The 22,963-nt window shown below is 38.2% G+C and overlaps 1 protein-coding gene across 2 annotated transcripts in view; it reads left to right on the forward strand.

Annotated features, from left to right (window-relative positions):
- Nucleotides 1–22,963, forward strand: part of SYNPR (synaptoporin) — a 330,505-nt gene that overhangs the window by 204,150 nt on the left and 103,392 nt on the right. The window lies entirely within an intron of this gene.

A 22,963-nucleotide genomic window follows, 5' to 3' on the forward strand; every position in this document is an offset into this window, starting at 1 on the left:
AAGCCTACTCTAGGAATGCCAAGTAACATTTTAAACTTATACATGAATAAAAGATAGAGAAGGACAGAGTTGAGAGGTTAAGGGGCTATGGGAACAAAAATTTTCATGGCAGAGGTACTGGAGAAGGGTCAGAATGATGAATGAATGAACAGACATGTGAACATTTATTGCAAAGGCACAATGTGCCAAACACTGTGCTAGATACTTTGACATATATTAGATTATGTAGTCATTACACAGACTCTGTGAAGGAGGCTACTATTGTACTGTTTGAGAAGACTGGGCTGAGAAACATTTTGTTGACATCACACAGAAAATTAAATTTAAACTTTTGGATTTTTTAAATTTTATGATTTGAATAAAAACAAGAAGAAAGCAAAGTTCAGACTGTTTGGAGCATGGTGAACAGAACAAAAATTTATGATGGACAAAAGTGATAAAGTTAGAAAGGCCATTTTTTCCCCTGATTATAGAACACCTTGAATTCCTTATAAGTTGAATAGGAAGGAGTTAAAGCTGACAAAAGGAAAATAACAAGGAAATCTATTTTGAAGTAGAGAGTACAAGTTAGGATTTGATCATGCAGAGTTTGAGATGCTTGTTAGAAGCACAGGGGAATTTTCTATCAGGAAGTTTCACACTAAACCCTATGTAAGATGAGAGAGGTGAATACTGAAAATGAAGCTTTAAGAGTCATCATCATGAAGTCACATCTAGATGAAGAGAGGTCACCAAGAGAGACAGAATGGGAACTATGGAGGATGCCAGTGCTTGTAAAAAATGAATGAAACGGGTCACTGAAAGAGACCAATAGGAGAAGACCGAATGGAAAAGAAGTTGGATGAACCAGAAAGTTCAGGTTTTTCAGAAGGTAAGAAAACTTTCTGCACATGTATCCCAGAACTTAAAGTAAAATAAATAAAAACAGAAATAAAATAAAATATAAAAAAAGAAAACTTTATGGATGCTACCATTCAGCAGCATTGAGTACCTCAAAGAAAGAAAGGAGTGAAAAACCAAAAAAAAGCCATCAAATATAGATAATGGTGGTTATTAAAAACTTTCATGGGACCTTTCAGTTGGAGAGAAAGCATGCCGAGCTGTTGGGGAATGGAAAATAGAATTCAGTATAGTTTCTCTCAGACCAATACAATGACAATTTTGAAGGACCCTAATTTGCTTATCTTAAGCCTTCAAGATATGATATTTGTGGAGAAAGAGACTAAGTTTTTTAATGACCTTCTAGTAGAGAAGGTGCTCACCTCTTGTTTCTTGGAAGTAACCAGCTCATTGAATGCCATGATGATAAATTTATGACCTTGGTTGAACAAATAACTAATAAAAAAGATTTTCAGTTTGTAAAAATCTTCCTTCATTTGAGAACAACTAAATAAAGGAAATAACAGAAGATTTATAATAAAAAATAAAGTAGTTGTTATGTCACTTCCATGTCTTGAGACCTCATCAAGATAAAAATATTGTTTGCTGTCAATTTTAAGCATTATTTTAGATATGAGATTAGTAATCAGTGTTCCAGATAATTAGCAAAATTGTCCTTCATCATGCCTCAGCTTTCTGAGTAGCTGGGATTACAGATGTGCACCATCATGCCTGGCTAATTTTTGTATTTTTGGTAGAGACAGGGTTTCACCATGTTAGCCAGGCTGATCTCAAACTCCTGAGCTCAAGTGATCCAACTACCTTGGCCTCCCAAAGTGCTGAGATTACAGGTGTGGGCCACCACGCTAAGCCACAAGTCCCTGTGACTGTTAAAAGGCTTTCTCTCACCACTGGAACCTGCTTGGTCTATAGGCAGGGCAGGCAAGAAATACTGGAGAGTAATGTCTCTTGGAGCAGCCTTTACCCAATGACAAATGTGAGTTGGAGGATAACAATCCCACCTTCCTCACCCCTCATGTGGCATAACACTAAGTCATGTACCGTACCATTTCCCAGAGGCACCAACAGGACCGATCCACCCACAGTGCAAACCTGATCATTAACACACCTTTCAATACCTTTTTTACATTTTCTGTCTCACTTCTCCACTGCCTTATTGGTGTTTTCAGAGCTGAATCCTCTAAGGAGTTGCACTCAGATCTTGATCTCAGGGGCTGCTTCTTAGAAGTCCAACCTAAGACATTGGCATTGCGTGAGAACATTACCATCTTTAAACAAGATAGATAGATGAGTAGATAGATTGATCATTTGCTTGATTGATCAATAGATAGAGTAAATCCCTACTTCTCACTCTAAATCATATTATACAGTAATACTCATTCAAAAACAAACAAACAAACAAATAGCTTGGCTGGAAATCAGTCACTTCAGTTCACAACACTTCCCCTTGTCGTTTTCAGTTCAGGTCTCATACGAAGTACGAAACCATGGTTGGTTTTCTCCATCCGTAGAATCTTAGTATATGTGGTAGGTTTCTCCCAATTGTCAGTCATGGTAGGGTGTCCTTCAATGTCAGCTTCAGATTTTCTGAAAATCAGATGATGGCTGAGATTTTGGAGGTGCTGCATGGGGCCTCTGAAATGAAACCTGGTTAGACATAGTTTGTATTTTAGATCCCAAGTATATTCTCCAAATTTGGTGATAAACCTTACAACCTTCCTCCTCAAAGGTTTGGGTAAACTACAAAAACTAGTTATATTTATAAAGATTATGTCATAACCACTGCATCAAAATGTTAACATATTTATTTTTAGGTGGCAAGATTATGAGTGAATCAAATACTCTTTTCACACTTGTGCCAACTGTTTTACACTGTTAAAGCTGAAGCAATGTAATGTAGCTTGGACTCTAGAGACAGACTACATAGGTTCAAATCCTCCACTCAGCTACTTATTAGCTGTATGATATTGAGAAAATTGCTTATCACTTCTGTTCCTTATCTGTGAAACAGAAACAATGTTACCTATTTCATAGTATTGTTATAAGTATTAAATAAGACATATATATATATAAAATGCTTAAAACAAGACCTGGCATTCAATACATTGTCGTTTAGCATATTATTTTTATTTCATTATCGAGTAAGGGCAATTAAAAATCAACTAGAGTGCTAGAAAAGATATTTATTCTGGTTAATTAGCAAAATTACCCTTGAGACAACAAATGGCCAGTTTATTATATTTTACTCAGAATGGGATCTTCCCCAACCCTCCCTCTGCCTATACAAAAACATTAAAGGGTGTACATATTTAACCGTCTCTTGATTAACTTGCTTTTTAAATATTTAATGTTTATTTGGGTTGCCCTAGGATGTATTACTATTAGGCCTTTTTTTAAAATTTAACTAATGGGGGAATGAAAACTCCCCCTCAAAGTGACAGAATGGAGAACTCTTAGTGGCACTAGCATAATCCTTGGGAGGTTGGCATCGGTGGAGTAGGATACTGAGGCTTAGTCTCATCTTTGCGATCTGTGAAATTCAGTTCAACGAGAGGTTCCACATTGAGGGAGAGGAAAGCCGGTGCTACTCAGCTGGGTGCTGGCTGAATAAGCACCATTCCTCTGCTCATGACTCTAGCCACTTGCTCTATCGTTCCCTCACCCCTGTTGGGAACACGGGGGCAGGTGCAAGTAGATGCCAGGAAAGCTGTAGAGTTTGGGCCATTATCTAGTAATGCTAGCTCTGCCAGGAAGAAAGCATTTTATCCCTAAGATGCATAACCAAGAGCAGTGATGAGAAACATTTCTTTTTGTTTTTTTTTTACCATAATAGCCAATTTGGGGAAAATAAAAGTGTGAAGGGCTGCAATTTTTTATATCTTGTGTTCAGGAAATGCTGCACTTGCAATTACATTTAAGTATTCATTTATTGTTTCTCATTACCAAAGGGTTTCACTCTTTTTGCCTACAATTTCAGAAACTTTATAGCTACAGTATCTCATTCTAATGTTTTGCCTTAAAATAAATTTTGTGTATGATGAGACCTGGTGGTGCTACAGGGCAGAGACTTTGGGAGACGTAGAGGTGGTGTGGCCAAAGGGCTAATGGTGAATTTCTAGCCAAATCCAAACTCTATTGCCTAGTGGTTGGGCAAGACATAGCCCCCTAAATGGTAGTGAATTATGCAGTGGAAGCATCCTGAGCCCATAACCTTATTGGGCCTCAGTTTCATTATTATAAAAAGGCAATAATACTAGTGCCTTCCTTAAAGTGTGGTTGCAACCATTCAATTAGATAATGTGAGTTAGTTGTGTAGTACAGAGTCTGGCACACATTGAATGTTCCCTAAGTTGCTATCATTGTTGTGGCTGTTATTATTAAGGGAGCCTAGTGAAAGAAATTGGCACCAGAATTCAGCTGTAGACCAAGTATGACAGTCCTGTTTGGAAGTTTCTGTAGTAAAGAGAGGAGCTATCATTTGTAGGGAACATCTTGGGGATCACAGAAAATGATCCAAATATGCGCCATGGCTGTTGGCATGAAAGAGGTTAAATGAAAAAAGTTAGTGAATGACAAATTAGTCTACCCCATCTCCACTCCACTGTTCCCCTCTCAATCTGTATAATTGCAAGATTGGAACACTTTTGTTGCAACGCTTCCCCAAAAGGAGAGTGGTGGTGGGGAATTGGGTAGAATGGATATTTTAGTTTGAGTTTCTGCAAAAGCACATATTGAGACCAGGATTTGAGTGCAAGTAGTTTTCTTGGAAGGTGATCCTGGAAGCACCAGTGAGGAATGGGGACATGAGACCGGGAAGGGAAGAAAGCTAGATTAATTGACAAGATACTACCTTTGGCAACCAGGGCATCTAAGATTTTTAGGAAACTGTGGGCAACATGCCCCAACAGTAAATCCATCTGGCAGGTGATGAGGCTGGGTAATTATACCCCCACTCCTATTGGTCACTGGCCAAAAGCTGCTCCTGTGGGTGTTAATTCCCTGGGACTGCATGCAGACCTAGCATGTGCCTACAGCTGAAGAAAGTCTTCTTGCAAATTCATGGATGCTGACATTAGAAAGCCATCATTGTATACAGAAATGGTGAGAACAAGAGAGATACAGGTGGGCAACCAACAGCTTCTAATACGATAAGGAGATCCTTCAATCACTTTTCCTAGATCTGTGAATGACCCTATCCTGTATAATTTAATTGTTCTCATTAATTCTTTATTAAGCACCTACAGTGTGTAAGGCCGTGAATTATATAGGCACTTGGTATGCATTTGTTGGTGAAGTAGACATGACTGCTTCCCTCACAAAATTTACAATTAGTTGGAGATGGGAGAAAGACAAAGAAGTGAGAAATATAAATAAATACATATATATGCATATATGCATGTACATAATTTTACAATTGTAATTTCTATGAAGAAAATGAACATTGTGCAGAGAAGTAAAATAAGTATTGGTGGGAGTGGAGAGGACCAAATAATACATACTCAGAGGGAACATCGCTTAGAATGTTCTAAGCAAAGAGAAAAGCATGGGCGTGGCCTTTAGAGAGAAAAGACTGGAATCTGGGGGAATAAAGAGAGACTCCTAAGTGGAGAGGGGAGTGACATGAGACACCAATGAGACAGGGATGCAATCCCAGTAGATATCAGGTAATGGTAAAAGTCTTGAGAGGAAATTAGGAAGATTAAGGAATAAAGAGAGAAGCTGTACTATTTTAGATTAGCTGGTTGGAGGAAAACCTTGCTGGTGAAATGAAATTCGAGTGCAGACCTGAAAGAATTAGGAGAGGGAGAGCCTCAAAGATGTCTAAGGGGTATATTCCAGGGAGAGCAAAGGACAAGAGCAGAGGCCTGAAACCTGAGTTTCGGGAGAGTTTGAGAACCAGCAAAGAAAACAGTTTTGCTGGATTGGAATGAGGAAGAGGAGAGGTGCAGGAGATGAAGTTGAAAAAGGAGGCAGAGACTGGATCCTGTAGGGTGTTGTGGGTTCATAGGAGGAAACTGGATTTGATGTTGAGTGAAATGGGAAGGCATTGGAGAGGAGACATACTTTGTAAAAGACCTTGCTTATGGCTAATAAAAGTAAATTCACTTAGGAGGTCATGGAGCAGGGGTGAAGTCAAGAAGGCCAGTAAGGAGGTGGCTGCAGCCATCCAAGAAAGAGATGGTGGTGGCTTGACCCAGCGGGGAGGCAGCAGAGAGGGAAGGCATGGTATGTAGCATGCCATGCATGGTCTTCCATGCCCCACTTCCAACGGTAATGTACATCTACAGCCCAGTCCTGTTCGTCAGTTTTTCCATCACTTTTCTCAGTGATGTTGAGTAGTGTGTCAGTCTAGTGACCAACTTTAATATTTTGTTTCTTGTTCCTGATTTTGGTTCATGGGCACCCCTTAGACCCACTAGGTTTTTTGTTTTTTGGGTTGTTTTGTTTTGTTTGAGATGGAGTCTCACTTTGTCACCCAGGCTGGAGTGCAGTGGGGCCATCTCAGCTCACTGCAACCTCTGCCTTCCTGGTTAAAGTGATTCTCCATGCCTCAGCCTCCCGAGTAGCTGAGATTACAGGCAGCCATCACCACACTCAGCTAATTTTTGTATTTTTAGTAGAGATGGGGTTTCACCATGTTGGGAGGCTGGTCTTGAACTCCTGACCTCAGGTGATCCACCCACCTCAGCCTCCCAAAGTGCAGGGATTGCAGGTGGAGCCACTAGTTTTTCATCACTGTGTGAGTAGTCAAAATACAAGAAGACAACCCGCGGATTTGACTTAAATGATGAATCTGCACAATTCCATTGAGATGTGTTTGTGAACATATTTCTGAAGACCAGAAAGCAATAAGAAATGTATGAAGTAGATAATAATCCCACTTCATGCAATGTGATTTTAAACAAGTCATTGCCCAAATCGGTCAGGGTCCATTCAGGAAAAGAGAGCTCATGCCAGGTGGTTCAATTACAAAAAGTTAATGTAGAGAATTAGGTATACAGGGTTTGGATGATTTGGAAAGGGTCCTTGAGGCAATCTGAAGATGAGCAACAGAGGGAAGCCACCCCTACAGGTAGAGCAAGGATTGACAGAGAAAAGCTGTTGAGTAGAACTGGCTGGCCCCCCACCTGTTTGTATATGGCCCACAGGTGAAGAATGGCTTTTACACTTTTAAAGGCTTATGTGTATATGCTTATATATAATTTTTTTTTTGAGACAGTCTTGCTCTGTCACCCAGGCTGGAGGGCAGTGGTGCGATCTGGGCTCACTGCAACCTTCACCTCCTGGGTTCAAGTGATTCTCGTGCCTCAGCCTCTCGAGTAGTTGGGACTACAGGCACACACCACCATGCCGGCTAATTTTTGTATTTTTAGTAGAGACATGGTTTCACCATGTTGGCCATGCTGTTCTCGAATTCCTGATCTCAAGTGATTCACCTGCCTCAGCCTCCTAAAGTACTGGGATTACAGGCGTGAGCCACCACACCCGGCCTAAATGTTTATGCTTTAAATGCTACATAAGTACCTACAAAATACTATCCTCAGTTTTGCCTTTTGACTCATAAAGCCTGAAGTGTTTACTCTTGCCCCCCCCATCTTTTTCTTTTTCAAAAATGTATTGACTCCTAGGCAAGAGGCACAATGAGAGGAAGTGGTCTTGTTAGAGCCCAGGGTGGAGCCCGTCTAGCAGAAGCTGAGAACATGATGAGAGAAGGCATCCAGTGGGTTCAGGAACGAAGGAAGGGATGCAGCTACTATGAGAGATGCTCACCAAAGCAACAAGAGAAAGGGGTGAAATCCCCTAGTTTTTCCCTTGCTCTAACCCTCCAGTCTCCCACCAGAGCTTCCCAATAGCTGAATGTAACTGGAAGCCCGTTGGACAGGATCAGGCCCCAGACTGAGATCCAGAGCACGGGAGGAGTAGGGCGTGGGATCAGAACAACCAGATGATGACAACCACAGAACCCCTTGCTGAACCTCAGTTTCCTACAAAATGACAAAGCTGGATTTAAGACTTCCTAAGAGAGAGTTAGACTTCTAATCTATGAAAATACAGAGGAACAGTAGAACTTGACTTTGGCTGGGAACCCTGATAGTGCCCCAGCCACTGCTGCTCCGGCGAGAACAGAGGGAAATGTAAAGACTCAAAGCGTTAATTTACATAAGACTCTTTCAACCTCATATGGCTTGCTCTGAAGCTTGTTCTATTTAGGTAAGATCTGAACAGGCTTTTAAAGACCAGGATTGGGACACTTACTGAAAATGATTGTAGGTTATGTAATCAAGGCTGTTGTTTCTGTTGAGCTCCCATAGGGAGGTGACACGCGGCAGAGATTAAATCACTGTATGCTGAGTGGGCCTTTTATGTAGTTCTCAGTCTCACTGTGTGTAATTTTATAGAGCAGGCATGGGGGAGTGTGGTGGGAAGAACCTCATTACCAGGGAGAAGCTTTACACCCTAGAAGAACACAAACATTGCTGTTTTCAAAGTTATAAAAATAAGTTCTAGTTTTTCCTTACATCTGTTTTCTTTCCTAGAATAGGAAAGAGAAACAGAGAGAGACTGACTTTGAGTTGCCTAGAAAAGGACAAAAAAATCCAGCTGTAGTGACAGCCTCGGAATGGCAGAAGGAAACAGCCCACTCTTATCTGTATGTTATATCATGTGCCTTGAAAATGTAAGGTGCCTGCACCGTGGTCCCATTAACCTCCCTCTGTGCTTTCTTCTCTTCTGGAAAGAAATGTTAGGACATTCTTTGCGTCCCCTCAAGCAGGTGGCTGGTAGTCCCACAGTATACCTTATGGGGTCAAGCTGGTGTCAACTGAGTGGTGGAGACCTGTGTTCCCTCTCCTTCCCCAACCCCAGCCCATCCCCGATAGAATGGCATTTTGTGAGCCATGAGAGGACTTAGATTCTCCAGGGCTGAGAGGTTCAAACAGAGAGGATTGGCAAGTATTCAAACTGACTCGCTAGTCAGATGCTCTGGCAGCCAGAGCGGAGACATGAAAGCATCAGGACTTGGGGTGTCATGAAGTGACAACTGGAAAACCAGGAGTCACATTCTTATTTCCCCTTCCAGGATCCCACTGTGGGAATTCAGAAGCCCTGGATGTGATCAGAACTTTAGACTCTCTCGATGATAGGTTGAAAACTCCCCTACCTACATGGTAACATGTAGAAAGCTCATTTAAAATGGAGATTCCAGCCAGGCACGGTAGCTCACACCTGTAATACAAGCACTTTGGGAGGCCGTGACAGGTGGATCACTTGAGGTCAGGAGTTCAAGACTAGCCTGGCCAACATGGTGAAACCTCGTCTCTATTGAAAATACAAAAATTAGCCAGGCATGGTGAAGCACACCTGTAGTCCCAGCTACTTGGGAGGCTGAGGCAGGAGAATCACTTGAACCTGGGAGGCGGAGGTTGCAGTGACCTGAGATCGCGCCACTGCACTTCAGCCTAGGCAATAGTGCAAGACTCTGTCTCAAAAAAAAAAAAAAAAAAAAAAAAAAAAAAAGAAAGAAAGAAAGAAAGAAAAAAAAATTGAGATTCCAAGACCCTACCCTAGAGACATATTTAATTAGTATCTGGGTGAAGCCCAAGGATTGGCATCTTAAATAATCCCCAAGTGAGCCTTAGACCTGTGGAAATTGGAGAATTGCTGACCTAAAAGTAATCAGACAGAGCTTTGATTTGCAATAGCCTGATATTTTGTGTTTTAACATTGATTGATTTTTTTATATTTGAGATTACACTTTGATTTCAGTAAACAATTAGCTTATTTATTATACTTAACACAATAAAAAAAATTTAAGTACCATAAAAAAGCAAATAGATGTTTCTATTTTTTGTTATTTTCAAATTTTCTTTTCTGACATATATTACTCTTAGAAAGAAAAACAATGAACTTGAAAAGAAAGCAAATGGTAATTTAAATGTGGTAGTGATAGGTGAACAGTAGCAATATCACCACCCCCACAACAATGTGCTTTTGAGCATGTCCCCTTAAAAAAGGCTGAAGTGCTAGTTGCCTTCTCTACCTCAGCTAAGTACAAATGAAAGTAGAGATCAAAAAGTAGGGTGGATATGTTAATCCTTTATATATATATAAAAGGCAAAGATCATCATCATCGTTGTCATTGATATCATTATTATAATCAAAAAAGGCCACTATTGATAATTTTACCATATGCCAGTGGAAATCACATAACACACATTATACCAGTCGGTGCTAACAACACCTCTATGAGATAGCTACTCTAAACTCCACTTGACAGGTCAGTAAACTGTGGCTCACTGGGGTTGAATGCCTTGCCCTAGGTTACATAGCTAGTAAGTGGCAAGGCCATACTTAGAATGTCTGGATCTGACTCACGTCAAAGACCATGCCCTTCACCACCACACTGTAAAGAGCAGCAATGATGCCCTGGAGCTGACAAGTCCCCACAATTGCAGAGACTTCCTCCTCATTCCTACATTTATAGCCTATTCCTCATACCAGGCAAGCCAGGAAGGTCAGAGGAATTCAGCGAATGGTTCTCAGAGACCTTGTTTTCTTTGGGACTCAGAATTACTGGTATTAATTTTCCAGTTGATTTCCTGAGACCAGGAATAAACTGTGAAGGAAGAACGACTCTAGGCTGGAACTGAAATGATTGTTCTTTTTCCTTTCTGCAGCTGGCTAGAATTTGAAATAAATAAGTTGTTGCTGATACAGTTTGTAGAATTTCTTATTTTTCATTTTGAAATATTCTATGCCAAACTAGCAGCTGTCACTTAGAGACTGTTAAGGAGTCACACAAATGACAGGGTTTTCTAGGAATAAAGTTATTCCAAAGGGTTTAGTGCTGTAGCTGATTCTCATTTCCCTGACAAGGGGTGGGTTGTGGAGGGAAGAAGGAGATGAGCTGAGAGGTCCCAGATACTAATCAAAAAACTTGAACATCTTTGATTGCAATGAAGGATCTTTAGTTATCATCTCTTTAGGCTTAGTGCTATGATATAAGAAGTAAGTGTAAAGTGCAGAGAATCACTTTTCCTAAGTACAGAGCTGGGGCTTCTTCCAAGGTATGCTTGATTACCTTTTGGCATCTTTAGAAATTAGCTATGAATTATGCTCAACAATCTCTGCATACGTGTTTTATTTTAGTACATGCACCAGGGGGTTCACTTTCCACTATTCTTCCACCATCTTGCATTCCATTGTCTAAAACAGTTAAATTATCTGTTGTTTATAACCACATTTTAAAATATCCTTTTTTATCAGAAAAAGTAGCACTTTTTTGTTTTTGTTCTGTTCTAAAAATCATTTTAGCAGAACTATGGAGATAGTAAAAAGATCGGTGGTTGCCAAAGGTTGGGGGAGATGTGGGGTGTGGAAGGAATGAATAGTTGGAGCACAGAGGATTTTTTAAGGCAGTGAAAGTACTCTGTATAATACTATAATGATGGATACATGTCATTATAAATTTCTCCAAGCTCACAGAACATACAACATCAAGAGTAAGTCCAAATGTGAACTATGGACTTCGGATGATAACAGTATGTCACTATATGTTCATTAATTGCAACAAATGTACCTCCCTTGTGCAGAATGTCAATAACGGGGGAGACTGTGCCTGGGCAGGGGAGGGTTATATGGGAACTCTTTGTATCTTCCTCCTGATGTTTCTGTGAGCCTAAAACTGCTATTTTAAAAAAGTATTTATGTTTTAAAAATCCTATTATATAGAAATGAATTAGAATATTAAAAACCTTCTTAAGGTAACTTCTCAGAGACAATCTCTACAGAAGTTTTGATGTATATTATTTCAGAACTTTTAATGCATTTATTTTTATAATGTTGATGTAAATCTTATTTTACAAGTCATTTTTATTAAAAATAATAATTATAAATATATTTTCATGTCAACCCTTATGGATCTACCACCTGTTTTTTGGACCTCACAGCTGTACTATAATTTCTTGCATGACTATATCATAATTTATGAAGCCAGTTACCTGTGGGGACAGTTAGGTTATTTTGGTTTTCCACTATCACAAACAATGGTACAATTAAAATAATTTTTAAACTCATCTGTCAGGTAAATACCTGGGCCAAAAGGAATACACACCTTAAACGTTTATAGATTTTGCCAAATTCCTCTCCAAAAGGCAATTTATATGCCTATCAGGAGGATATGAAAGTGCCGTTTCTCCATTCTTCCTAATATGGAATACTATAAATGCATTTACTTAATTACTTTAGTGAGACTGAATACTTTTTTATATAATTATTAGGCATTTTTATTCCTGGCAAAAAAACTATTTAAGAAGAATATGCTCACATTTCTTTATATCTAATTGCTGGCGTACCCACCTTATCTCTTGTCCGCCTGTCCCCGGTTGTTTTATTGTCAGTATTCCTCAATGCATACCTTTGATTTACTAATTGATGCAACTCACTTTCAGTATGGTCCCAGGCACTATGCTTGGCAATGAAGGGAATTTAAAAATGAAAAGGGAATGGGCTTTCTTTTTATGGAGCTTCATTGTTTTTAAGAATAGATTGATATTGATCAAGTTAAGGCTCAGAGACATTCCATGGCTCATCCATCACCCACTGCAAGTCTTTGGTTGTACAGGAGTTTGCATAAATATTCCTGAAATCCTTACCCAATATGACCATCACACAAAGTCACACTGCAGATAATTAGAATTAAGGTCTGTTAATCTTTACTAGTGACAAAGAAGTCTATGACAAATCGCCCAGATTAACAAATTAACATTTACACAGTGTGAGCAAACATTTTGAAAATTTGTATATTGAATTAATTTACATCATGGTGCTCATCTTAACAACCCTCATTAAATGTTGGCATTGAAAATAGTTTGTTTCATAGTACTTACAAAGAAAACTCATTTTCTAGTCCCTGTTTCCTCACAGATACAACTTATGGTGAAAGAGTTTGTCTTTAGGTTTAATTTTAAACAGTTTATTCTTATTTATCTCTACATTTAGTTTATGTCTTGCTAAAATGAGAAGGGACTGGTTCCTTCAATATTCTTCTAAGTCATCACAATTGTCAAGAGAGAGTAAATGCCATGGATAATATGCCATTATATATGTTGTGGGGTGTTTTTTTTTTTTTTTTCTTTTTTCTTGTCAGTGTGAGCCACCATCTTTGACTCGAACTTTGCCATTTCCAAATCTGAAATTACTACTCTGATTACCATGGTCTTTAGAGATGGAATTCAGTCTCTCTTCAGAGTGAATATTCTTTAAAGACTGATAAAGCTTAGTGTTTCCTTTATACAGATTTTTAAAAAGTAAAGCATAAATATTCCGTATGGGAACAAACAGTGGCACAGAAGAAAATGAATGTAAATTCCTTATGTTGTGCAAGACTAAATGAAAATGTAATGTGAATTCCTCCCTAACTCAGGCTCATCACTGGGTGCCAGATGACTATGTGTTTCTGTAGTTTTAAAAATCACTTCAATTTTCAACCAAATGCCGCTAGCCAGATAAACAGTGTGTCTCTGGTGCTTTTTATAATGCTTTTTAGAAGAGAAATACAGGGAGTAAGAAAAAAGAGTATACTCAGCTCTTCTTTCAAAGTCTCACTGTACATCAGCAGAAATACTCAGAGATATGTTGAACTTTTGAGCCCTCGTTCGTTCACTCATTTGGTCAGTACATCTGTGTCAAGTGTGTAACCAGATGAGGATAGGGTGCTTGCCCTCAGCAACAGAACTAGTCCATCTTTAGCCATGTTTGGGTTCTAAGGGCACCACCATCTTAGCTAATTGGATGGTAGGTGGACACTAATTTATCAGCCAGTCAATAATTTATGAATGGTTGCTGACAAAAAGAGACTCGTTCATTCATTGAGCACATTTTTTGAATGCCTACACTGTGCCGGGAGCTGTTCTTGGTGCTGGGCATCCAGTGGAGAGCAACATTGATTGGTTCCTTCTCATGGAGCTTCATGTTGTAGTAGGAGGAAGGAAGGGAGAAAATAAACAAGCAAACGAGCAAGAGACCAAGATTGTGTCCGATTAAAATAGGTGCCATGACAAAAATTAAACAGAGCGATGTGATGAATAATTGGGGAAACCTAGGCAAAGAGATCCCTTTTATGAAGGAGACATCGAGCGGAGACCTGAATAGCAAGAAAGATGAACAATGCAAAGATCTGGAGAAGAAATTCTTACAGTTGGAATAGAAGGAGCAAAGGCAGGAAGAGTGGTGTGCAAAACCACTGTGGTGTGGTAAAGGAATAGAAGGAAGACTAGTGTGGCAAGAACACAGTATGTAAGTGCAGACTGTGGTGCAGTGAGGCAGGGAGGGGCCAGTATCAGACATGGCCTCATGGGCCCCATAAGGCGTGTGAATTTTTTTCTAGATGAAATGGGCATCTTTTGCTTACAACTACAGAAGTAGGCCAGCCGTGGTGGCTCACACCTGTAAGCTGAGCACTTTGGGAGGCTGAAGCAGGAGGATCGCTTACACCCAGGAGTTCAAGACCAGCCTGGGCAACATAGTGGGACCTCATCTTAAAAAAAAAGAATAAAAAATTAAAAAAATAAAACTACAGAAGTGCCATGACCAGATTTACTTATTTTAATAATTATTTTAGCTGCAATGTGAAAAAAAATGGTTTTTTTTGGTGGAATGAGGAGACCAGTTAAATGGTGGTTACAGATACTCTAGGCAACAGTTGATGGTGGCTTAATTCAGGTTTTAGTGGTTCAGAGAGAGAAAACTGGAATAATTTAGGATATATTTAAAGGTATGATCCATAGAACTGGCTAACAGAACAGATATATGGGTGAGAAGGTTAGGCAAAGAAGGAATGAAGTTTTGGGGTCCAAGAACTGGGAAGATGATGATGAGAGGTTGGTGGGACATTAGTTGGTTGTTTTATTTTGGACATGTAAATTTGCGATATTTATTAGATGCAATAGTTTTCTTTCTTAATAAATGAGGAAATGAACTGCTGTAGAAAGCTGCACCAGACCAACTCGATTTCTTATTTGGGGAATTTGCACCAAGAAGCTAGAGAGAGTAGGAACAAAGGAGAGATAGAGTTTCATGTCATTGATGAGGTACAGTCAAGACCAAAGAGGCAATGAAGAACTCTATATAAGCCAAAATTATAAGGAAGCAGAAAACTCTGAATCAAGAAGGAGGCCGCTTCCTTCAGAGGTGAAGGAAAGTATCAGAGGAACAAAGACACCTTGAGAAACCAGCAGGATGCATGTCCTGTGACAGAGGCGGGAGGTGAGTTAATCCTAGAGCTGCCTCTGTATTTCTTACTTTCTAGCTCTGTTCATATGTATCCTTCCAAAACTACCGTCTTTTCTTGATGTAACCTAAATGAGTCTCTGTTTCTTTCTAATACACTAACCTGTTTGAAATAAATACATAGGCACACTGAGGACCACCAAGATTAGTATGACAAAGTCATTGTCCTCAAGGAATTCACAGTTCGGTGAAGAAGAAAAGATAATCATACAAAAAAAAAACTGTTTTGTAAAGTCAAAATGGAAGGCTAAAAGTGTTAAAAGACTATTTGTTTGCCATTGGGATTAAATTTTTAAAAAATTAAACAGAAACATACAACTTGCTCACTGGAATCTGCATTAAGTAATAGAAAGTGTAAGTGACAATTTCTAGCAGGAAATAGATGGTATATAAGATAGAGTTTCCCAATTTGGAGCATGGTTTTTACCATATCTGCATACCACCTGGACTATTTACTTAATATTTTCATTTGACTAAAAACTCACTTTTGTAATTGAAATGCATACTTTACCCCATCCTAAACAATGATACCCTTGAAACAATGTGAAAATAAAGGGCAGTCCTCCATGCCTCCGCAGTCATCTCAATCATCAAGAGTACATGTACTAGATTCTTGGAAACACTGACCTAGAGAAAAAAAGAGCTGAACTCAGGGTTACGAGATCTGACTTTGGACTTGCCTCCCTCACTGAGCAATTGTGGGATTCTGGGTGAGTCAGTCTCATTTTACCTCCGCAACAAAATGAGTACAATATCAGCCCTGCTCACCTTACAGGGTGACTACAGATTAAACAAACCAAAGTATGTCAAAATGGTTGAAAAAAGAAAAAGTGTTCAATAAATGACAGTGCTTATTATGGATGCAGATGTGGACTATACTGATCATATACTGGCTTCCTAAAATGAGTGTCCCTTGGGAAAACGCTGGCATTTTTTAAAACCAAAAAGAATGATTTCTCCTATAAGCTGTGTTCCCAGAATGGTCCAGCTCTTATCTTCTCAAAACTTGTTTTCACTCACACCATTTGATCACTGTTCATTCACACAATTTGATCACTGCTCATTCACTGCTTTTGTGGTATTTCCAATTATTTCTAGCAAGCAAGCCTCATCTTCCCAAGTATATTAAAAAGTCCCCAGAGAACTCATTCAAATGAGTTAACAATTATAAAATAAACTATACATTATAGTACATAGTGCTATTTATGGACTGAGTCTTCATACAAGTTATTAATCTCTCTGAATCTATTTTCTAATTTGGAAAATGAAACTAATAATCCCTGTTTCGCAAGTTTTTTGTGACATTCAATGAAATAATGATAGTTAATTGCTTAATACAGTGCCTGGCCCATGGCAAGTTGTTAAAAAAAAATTAGCCATTATTACTCCAAGAGTGATGAGCATCACTGTTCGCACTGGTGACATATCAGTATTAGGGGTCTAGAATGCTAAATATCATTGCACTCACCTCATAGGGCTATTGTGAGAATTAAATGAAGCTGGGAGTGGTGGCTCATGCCTGCTATCTCAGCACTTTTGGAGGCTGAGGTGGGCAGATTGCTTGATCTCAGAAGTTCGAGACCTGCCTGGGAAACATGGTGAAACCTCGTCTTTACAAAAATTATGAGAATTATCTGAGAGTGGTGGCATGCCCCTGTAGTTCTAGCTACTTGCGGGGCTGAGATGGGAGGATTGCTTGCACCTGGGAGGTTGAGGCTGCAGTAAGCTGAGTTTATGTTACTGCTCTCCTACCTGGGTGACAAAGAGCTACTCTTTCTCAAAAAAAAGAAAAGAAAAGAAAAGAAAAGAAAAAAGGAAAAAAAAATAGAAAAGAAAAGAAAAAGAAAAAAGAATAGAAAAGAAAAGAAAATGAAAGTTATCACATGTAAACACTGTCTGGCACTTGAATGATAAGTGCTTGATAAATATGATGAGCCTTTGCTATCATCATCAGCTTTTGTTATCTCAGTGTCTACTATTGTAAATCTTACTTTGGATAAAGTAGGGTATGATGAATGTAAGAATTTTGAGTTGTAGAAAATTCTGTATCTAATCATAATTGACTATGTTGTTATCTAGTTTTTGAAATACTGTAAGAATTTAACATAATGTTAGAAAGTAATAGATACCTAAAAGATACTACATGATGAAAAGGAGAGATTAGCATATGGTTTGATTTGAACAAGTAAAGCTTCTTATTGATAAAGAGCTAGACCTGTGCTATTATGCACTAGCTATATGCACTTGAAATGTGGCTGGTCTGAATGGAGGTATGCTGTAAGTATAAAATACACATTACATTTCAAAGACTTAGTAAGAAGAAAATAATATTTAAAATCTCAGTAATTATTCATGTTGATCACACATAGACACAAGTGATATTTTGGATATATTGGTATATACAGACATGTTATCAAAATTTATTTCACATGTTGCTTTTTATTTTTTAATATTGCTACCAGAAAATTTAAAATTGCACATGTAGTTCCCATTAGTGGCTTGTATTCTACTTCTTTTGGGCAGTGCTGATCTAGGACTGTTTTAAGACTTCATTTTTTTAGAGCAATTTTAGACTCACAGCAAAATGGAGAGGAAAGTACAGAGATTTCTCATAACCTCCCCTTCCCCGCTACATGCATACCTTCCCCCTTTATCAGTGTCCCCCACCAGAGTAGTGCATTTGTTAAAATTGATCAACCTACACTGACACATCATTATCATCCAAAGTCTACAGTTTAGCTTAGGGTTCACTCTTGTTGCATGTTCTACGGGTTTGAGTAAATGCATAATGACATATAATCACCACTATAGTACTATATGGAGTATTTTCACTGCCCTCAAAATCCACTGTGATCTGCTTATTCACCACCGTCACCATCTCAACCTCTGACAACCATTGATCCTTTTTCTGTCTCCATAGTTTTGCTTTTTCCAGAATGGCATATAGTTGAAATAATGCAGTATGTAGCTCTTTCAGATTGGCTTATTTCCCTTAGTAATATGCATTTAAGTTTTCTCCATGTCTTTTCTTAGTTTGGTAGCTCTTTTCTTTTTAGCACTTAATAATATTCCATTGGTTGTACTGCCGTTTATCCCCTCACCTACAAAAGGACACTTAAGTTGCTTCTGAGTCTCTAGGATTATGAATGAAGCTACTATAAGCAGCTCTATGCAGGTTTTCATGTGGACGTAAGGTTTTAATTCCTTTGAGTAGATACTAAGGAGTGGAATGACTGGGTCACATGGTAAGAGTATGTTTAGTTTGTATAAGAAACCACCAAATTGCTTTCCAAAGTAGCTGAGCCATTTTGCATTCCCACCAGAAATAAACATTTGGTGTTATCAGTGTTCTGGATTTTTGCCATTATAATATTAACAGGTGTGTAATGGTATCTCTCATTCTTTTGATTTGCATTTTTTCTGATGACATATGATGTAGAACATCTTTTCATATATTTATTTGCCCTCTGTATATCTTCTTTGGTGAGGTCTCTGTTAAGGTCTTTGGCCCATTTTTTAATCAGAAAGTTCGTTTCCTTATTGTTGAGGTTTAAAAGTTTTTTGTGTATCCTGGATAACAGTCCTTTATGAAATGTATCTTTTGCAAATATTTTCTCCCAGTCTGTGGCTTGTCTTCTTCATTCTCTTTATAATCTAGGCCATTTAGGAGTTCAAATGTTGACAAAATATTGTGGCACATCTTATAATTGTACAATATCAAAATGGCCTTTTTGAACTGAAAACAGTAGCAAAATTCTTCTCAGACTTTTAATCTCAACTCTTTTTTACTGTTTTTTTGGTCAGTTAAAGCTATTTTCTTCATTTATTGTTTTGTAGAAAATCACAGTTTTAAGGAGGTAGGGTTTAGTCTTCTATTCTAGTTTTGTTATTTGTTTACATCTCGTTTTATTTAAAATGTATTATTTTCTTAAAAAAAATTTAAGGTTTGTTTCTACTGGATTAAAAAGTATAGAAGAGTAACAGTACCTCCAGAAACTAACAAACTAACAAAATACTAAACACACAAACAAATAATGTTGGAATTATATATATAATCTCAAGGGACAGTCAGTGGCTAAGGTGATGAGTCTGAAAAAAATGAATTATTTAGATATCATAATACTTTAATTTATATGAATAGGATATTGCCTTCAGTAATGCCATTATACCCAGCACTAACAGATTATAGAAGATTACCATTTCCTACTTAGTATTCCATATTAATTTGTGAATCTAGTGGATTTTTATTGAAAACCGTATGTTATTTTCATAGGCACATTTCTAAATCTTTAGCAAGTACTATATATAACAGGATAACCCTTTAATGAGTTATTTTATGCTCATTGTTGAAATTAAAATATTTTGGCAAATAATATGTTGATAATGTTTTAAATTATCATATGCATCTATGCATCCATGTGTAGGTCTGACTGTTCAGACTTTTGGGAATATTATAAAATTAGGAGACCTGGTAAGCTAAGAGTCAATACAAACTGCTTTACTTCATGAAGATCTTGCAAACAAAATTTCAATAACTGTCTGAAGCATGCAAAATAATTTTTTATAAAGAGATATTAAGTACGAACTTGTTTTAGCTTAGAACTGGTAATTCACAGAATAGAACAAATAAAACATCCTTTCTGTAATCTACTCACCTCCATCTTCCTTCTTCACTCTGCAAGTTCGTAATAATCCACCCTCCTCCAAATTTACAAACCATTTGCTTTTCCAAAGTTTATCTACAAGTCAGTCATTGCCAATTTGAGTGCAATGTGTATTACGTTCCAAGACTAGCACACCAAACCTCCATATATTGCTAAAATGCTATGCATGTACACTGAACAACCCAGATGCAACATAATTAATGAAAAGAGACTGCCACAAAATTAAATATTATTTTATTTTATTTTTTTTTGTTTTTTTAAATTTTTTTTAATTTATTTTTTATTATTATTATACTTTAAGTTCTAGGGTACATGTGCATAACGTGCAGGTTTGTTACATATGTATACTTGTGCCATGTTGCTGTGTTGCACCCATCAACTCGTCAGCACCCATCAACTCGTCATTTACATCAGGAGTAACTCCCAATGCAATCCCTCCCCCCTCCCCCCTCCCCATGATAGGCCCCGGTGTGTGATGTTCCCCTTCCCGAGTCCAAGTGATCTCATTGTTCAGTTCCCACCTATAAGTGAGAACATGCGATGTTTGGTTTTCTGTTCTTGTGATAGTTTGCTAAGAATGATGGTTTCCAGCTGCATCCATGTCCCTACAAAGGACACAAACTCATCCTTTTTTATGGCTGCATAGTATTCCATGGTGTATATGTGCCACATTTTCCTAATCCAGTCTGTCACTGATGGACATTTGGGTTGATTCCAAGTCTTTGCTATTGTGAATAGTGCTGCAATAAACATACGTGTGCATGTGTCTTTATAGCAGCATGATTTATAATCCTTTGGGTATATACCCAGTAATGGGATGGCTGGGTCATATGGTACATCTAGTTCTAGATCCTTGAGGAATCGCCATACTGTTTTCCATAATGGTTGAACTAGTTTACAATCCCACCAACAGTGTAAAAGTGTTCCTATTTCTCCACATCCTCTCCAGCACCTGTTGTTTCCTGACTTTTTAATGATCGCCATTCTAACTGGTGTGAGATGGTATCTCATTGTGGTTTTGATTTGCATTTCTCTGATGGCCAGTGATGATGAGCATTTTTTCATGTGTCTGTTGGCAGTATGAATGTCTTCTTTTGAGAAATGTCTGTTCATATGCTTTGCCCACTTTTTGATGGGGTTGTTTGTTTTTTTCTTGTAAATTTGTTTGAGTTCTTTGTAGGTTCTGGATATTAGCCCTTTGTCAGATGAGTAGATTGCAAAAATTTTCTCCCATTCTGTAGGTTGCCTGTTCACTCTGATGGTAGTTTCTTTTTCTGTGCAGAAGCTCTTTAGTTTAATTAGACCCCATTTGTCAATTTTGGCTTTTGCTGCCATTGCTTTTGGTGTTTTAGACATGAAGTCTTTGCCCATGCCTATGTCCTGAATGGTACTACCTAGGTTTTCCTCTAGGGTTTTTATGGTATTAGGTCTAACATTTAAGTCTCTAATCCATCTTGAATTAATTTTTGTATAAGGAGTAAGGAAAGGATCCAGTTTCAGCTTTCTACTTATGGCTAGCCAATTTTCCCAGCACCATTTATTAAATAGGGAATCCTTTCCCCATTTCTTGTTTCTCTCAGGTTTGTCAAAGATCAGATGGCTGTAGATGTGTGGTATTATTTCTGAGGACTCTGTTCTGTTCCATTGGTCTATATCTCTGTTTTGGTACCAGTATCATGCTGTTTTGGTTACTGTAGCCTTGTAGTATAGTTTGAAGTCAGGTAGCGGGATGCCTCCAGCTTTGTTCTTTTGACTTAGGATTGTCTTGGAGATGCGGGCTCTTTTTTGGTTCCATATGAACTTTAAAGCAGTTTTTTCCAATTCTGTGAAGAAAGTCATTGGTAGCTTGATGGGGATGGCATTGAATCTATAAATAACCTTGGGCAGTATGGCCATTTTCACGATATTGCGATGCAAGGCTGGTTCAACATTCGCAAATCAATAAACATAATCCAGCATATAAACAGAACCAAAGACAAGAACCACATGATTATCTCAATAGATGCAGAAAAGGCTTTTGACAAAATTCAACAGCCCTTCATGCTAAAAACGCTCAATAAATTCGGTATTGATGGAATGTACCTCAAAATAAAAAGAGCTATTTATGACAAACCCACAGCCAATATCATACTGAATGGGCAAAAACTGGAAAAATTCCCTTTGAAAACTGGCACAAGACAGGGATGCCCTCTCTCACCACTCCTATTCAACATAGTGTTGGAAGTTCTGGCTAGGGCAATCAGGCAAGAGAAAGAAATCAAGGGTATTCAGTTAGGAAAAGAAGAAGTCAAATTGTCCCTCTTTGCAGATGACACGATTGTATATTTAGAAAACCCCATTGTCTCAGCCCAAAATCTCCTTAAGCTGATAAGCAACTTTAGCAAAGTCTCAGGATACAAAATTAATGTGCAAAAATCACAAGCATTCGTATACACCAGTAACAGACAAACAGAGAGCCAAATCATGAATGAACTTCCATTCACAATTGCTTCAAAGAGAATAAAATACCTAGGAATCCAACTTACAAGGGATGTAAAGGACCTCTTCAAGGAGAACTACAAACCACTGCTCAGTGAAATAAAAGAGGACACAAACAAATGGAAGAACATACCATGCTCATGGATAGGAAATATTATTTTAAAATATGTCTTGATCTATGCTCGAAAAAAAGGCAGTTTTTAATTAGCAAATGAAAAGAAAACGGGAGAGACTTCTGTGGCCATTCTGAAAGTTGGTTTGGGAACTTTCAAAGACTATCGAGGTTAATGGCAAATGTTCTGTATAGCATCTAGTAGAATTTTCAAACGTCAGACTTATTACCCTTAAATGCATTAGTCATGATAGAGTCCTGTGTGACTCACGTGGACAGAGGGGTGTAGAGGAAGTGACAAAAAGAAAACAAATCAGAGTAGAGAGATTTCTGAGATGACTGAGAAAGAGGTGAAAGTCAGAAAAGGAAGGTGAATGAAGAGAGTGCATGTCTGTGAGTGAAAGATGGTAAGTGAACTGGAAACAGAAGGAAAAAAAAAAGAATGTATGGAACATACTCTCAGTGATCAGTGATAACAGCTCTCATTTACTGAGCTTCCAGCTCAGTGGCCAGCACTGTG

Source organism: Macaca thibetana, chromosome 2 (assembly GCF_024542745.1).
Source record: "Macaca thibetana thibetana isolate TM-01 chromosome 2, ASM2454274v1, whole genome shotgun sequence".
NCBI lineage: Eukaryota > Metazoa > Chordata > Mammalia > Primates > Cercopithecidae > Macaca > Macaca thibetana.